The 4,193-nt window shown below is 40.8% G+C and overlaps 1 pseudogene; it reads right to left on the bottom strand.

The window, feature by feature from the left end:
* Positions 1-1,806: 1,806 nt before the first annotated feature.
* Positions 1,807-2,715, bottom strand: LOC149155075 (F-box protein At-B-like; annotated as a pseudogene).
* Positions 2,716-4,193: the final 1,478 nt, after the last annotated feature.

The following is a 4,193-nucleotide window of genomic DNA, read 5'->3' as shown; positions in this document are numbered from 1 at the left end:
CGTTCCGTGTCACTGATGTGGGATACATCAAGGCCCTCCTTTGATGGATCGCTTCTTGTCGACATCAGCTCATTATCCAAGAAGTTGATCTAGGAACACCCCCTTCAGTACTTTGAAGCTTGCACGCCTCAATGGAAAGTTTCTCACTTCCGGCGACAGGTACACATCAATGACCTTCGACCGAAAGATTTTGCGTGGTGTTCGACGCCAAGTCCTTTATTCACACCACGTGAATTGTACTGCAGTACCTTGAGGGTCATTATTATTATCGGTGATTCCTCTCGCGCTTGTTAATGGTTTACATCATTGACTGGTAATCAAGCGATGTCTTTCCATGTTCGACTTCAGAACATTTCTCACATGGATCGAATTTTACTTAGAGTGAAGATCGGACAAGACTGAAGACCCCGAATCTAGTTTCATCCATCTCGGCTGCGATATATATTCAGGAAAAATAAAGACATTGACATGTACAGCATTGAAGCACAGATAATAATCCTACCAAAAGGATGATGATTTCATCAAAATCATCAGTCTACCATCAGACGATTGTCTTTCCTATGTACATCAAAATGAATTTATAAAGCTGAGCATGGGAATTCTCGCCTTAGCTAGATCATGAAAGCAGTATGAAAAATAATGTATTGTATTGTATCTTATTACAGGTCTCCTCCCAGCATTGGAAGAACTTCGGATCCTCCTAATAAAGCATTTGACCCGATAAACGGCCTCATACTTTAGGGGGCAACTGTTATAGACATTTTTGTGCCTTACAGCATTGAGCATGAAATGTCCATAATCCAAGGGATCCAAAGTCCCTAAAAGAGTTGTTCCTGCCCCTAAAGGAACAAGGTCAACCAATGATAGCTTCTCCCAAAAGTTCTCCACCAAAAACAACTCAAAAACAGTCAATTCAGGATCAATTCAGAGGCTCCACTAGCTGCCTGCTTTGAAATGCAGAGGCTACACTGGCTAGGTGCACTGCAACGCAGGTGGAAGCACTACCAGGGTGCGCTGAGTGGGAAATGACAAATGGCAAGCTCATTCAACGAGGTGGAAAGACCATGGAAGCTTCCAGAATATTCTCCAATGACACTTGCCTCAATGAATTCGACTAGTGATGAGTAAGAGGCTCTCAACCTCCAAGTGGAAGCAAGAACTGACAGAGAGAAGCCACAAGTCAAAACATAAGCTGACACATCCTCTCTGTTTACATCTATATATGGATCTCTCACCCAGAGGTTCAGGAGGCTGGAATTTTGTACTTTGCAGAGAATTGCTGTTGGTTTGAGATTGAGATTAGTACATTGGGTGATTTATACTTTGTTGGAGGAGAGGAAGGGATTCCTTTGCTGGGAGGTAGATGCTGGATCGGAACTCACTTGGTTGTATCTCCTCTTGGACTTTCTTATTCTGTCAATAAACTATTTGAGTTTCTCCTACATGTTGTGTACCAATGATGTTTTGTTATGCTTACATGTTTAGCTTAATCTGATCTTGAGCTTTTTATGAATGTATATCTATATCTTCGTGTAGTTTCTCTCTCTTGTGATCATGCAGGAATTCAGTGAAGCTGGGCCAGTAAAGGAACAAGGAGCTGAGAGCCACTGAAGAGAGGAGTGATTGGATCAACAAACTAGCGGAAGACACAAGTTAGTTACATCCTTTCTCCTCATTTACATTTCATAAAGACGAAATACTCAATTAGTTTTCCTTGTTTGTTGCTAAGGCACTATCACACCTTAGAGTGGGATAGGGGCATTCCGAATTGGATACTTTTCCCAACAACACCTCCCTGTAGCACCTTCAAAACAGAGGCTGAGAGGTAGGATCCTTCAATCCATCATCTCCAACACGCCTGCAACCATTCAAATCTAGTACTTGTATGTGCTTACAGTATGACAAATGTATTATGGAAAAGTCAGTAATCAAAGTGCAAGAAATCAAGCTTACATCAGTTAGAGAGAGAGGAGTTGCAGAAATATCATGAAATACTAGATCTGTTAGCTAAGTTGTGCATAATAACTAAAGCTTTTGCAAATTGGAACATCGGTGCAGAATAGCCCGAAAACCTACATCTGTGATACGGCAGAAACCACCAAGTCTAACACTTTCCAGATTTGGGCAGTTTTCAGCCATTAGAAGAATCCCAAGATCATTAACCCTTCTAAAAGATATAGCAAAATCCTCTTGACTACGAACCGATGAAAGATGCTGCAATTTTGAACAACTACTGATTTGTTGCATACCCCAGTTTGTCAAGTCCATAGCTGCACGAGGTTCTTCAATAGGTTCATCTCAAAGGTCAAGGTGGATAAGGAAGGGTAGATTTTTGGAAATAACACCTACCACCGAATCCGAGATCCAGTCTAAAACCAGACACAACTTTTGTAAGTTTGGAAAACCAGCGCTCTTAGGCTCTTGCATTTGAAGGGTAGAGTGACCAAATATGTTGCCCCCGAGCTTAAAATCTTGGAATTAAATATTTCTTTTGCATCTGCTGCTAGTATGTAGCCAAGTTCCAGAACTTTTAGGCTTGGTGCAGCCAACCTCCAAATCGCAGCAAACTTGCTATTATCAAATGAAGATCCATCAAACGTCAAGAAAAGAGATTCTAACTGAGAGAAACCTTTGAGCAACTTTTTCAAGGCTAGAATTATGGATGAAAGTCCTAGGTCTGTCCTCTTGTTCATCGAGCCAACCCAACTCCAGGGACAATGATTATAAACCACCGAAAGCTTTCATATGCCAATAGCAAAGTTGTTTTGTAGTACATCATCCGAGAAACCTGGAACAAATATATCTGGCTCGATTGGTAACCTCTAAAAATGAGGCACCCTTGGACTAATGGACAGGTTTTTGACTCAACATACTACTCTATAACAACCTCTAACCTGCACTCACGCTGCACCTGTGCAATCCACCATGCACTATCCTGAAGTTGAGGTAATGGCTTCAAAAGCTCATTAGTCAAATGTATTTGTTTAGATGATTTATCGTATGGAATGAAACAGCTTGCAAGTGTTGCTGTTTGATGATGATTCTAGCTCATTGAATGTGCCATTTGAACATCAACTCTATCATAAGAAGTTCATCCCCTGTGTCAATGAGACATATAGCCTGACCTTTCTTCTCAATCCCCGATTTCTCAAACAATCGATCCCTAAATTCACAAGTTTGAGGATCTTATGTTTAACTTCAACATTTGCTGTTTGTTCTGAATGACATTTAGATGACTTTTTAGGGACTACATTTCTCACAACACCATCAAAGGTCCCCCAATATCAACCGGTGTGACTTGCAATAAAGTTCCATCTCTGTTTTGCTATTTCTTCGCCTCTAAGGAACACACTTACACCAGCCCTTATTGGCTTTCTGTAGAGGCACAATTTTCAAAGGATCTATAACTTCTTTTATGTACAGCGTCAGACCCAGAAATTCGTACTTCATCATCCAATTATTTTCATCAATTTCTCCAAGGAACCTTTCTTTAACATGACTAGGGTCAACTTGCATACTTTTCAGGTTTGTGAAAATCTCTGATATGATCCCTTAATTTTTCCATCCTGCTTGTTTCCATGGCTCCTCTCTTACAACGCTCATCATCTTAAGGAAACATGGAAGAAATGCCAACCTCCAATTCAGAATCTTCTTTATGATCTGGATCCAGGTTAGTTTCCATGGATGTTGCCTCCAGATAAATAGACAAGATGCAGAGTCTCATCGATCGATATGTGAGGGCAGAAGCAACGATTAGACGACGCACATGGTACACACTTCAACTAACCGACTTGTAACAATTTTGTAGGCATTGTCAGTGACACCTTTGCATGGAATAAGAAACATGGCATGAGAATTAACTCATAATTGTCCCGCTTTCCCTCGACATTTGGACATGTTAGTCCCCAGCTCTCATGCGCCAAGCACCTTCATTTTACCACATCTCAATCCATCAAATGTTGTTCAAACGGTGTTTCATAATAATTACGAAACTTCATGAACTTGCTCGGAGCATAGGAAACTGAAATTTATTAAATGATGACAAAGTTTTGGTGTTCCGGCCCTGTGCGCCACGACACTTGTTCGATGTGCCACGCTGGCAACGACAGTACATTTAACTCAGAGTTAATCTAAATTTCATTTTGTTCCTAGTGTGAACCTTGTCTTAAGCAACATGATGAAACTATTGTTTC

The sequence above is a fragment of the Pinus tabuliformis genome, chromosome 9 (genome assembly GCF_031772625.1).
Source record: "Pinus tabuliformis cultivar Carrire ecotype Pingquan chromosome 9, CPIR1, whole genome shotgun sequence".
NCBI classification, from domain to species: Eukaryota; Viridiplantae; Streptophyta; class Pinopsida; order Pinales; family Pinaceae; genus Pinus; species Pinus tabuliformis.
Note: the sequence above shows the minus strand (reverse complement) of the source record. Positions and strands in the feature narration are given on the sequence as shown.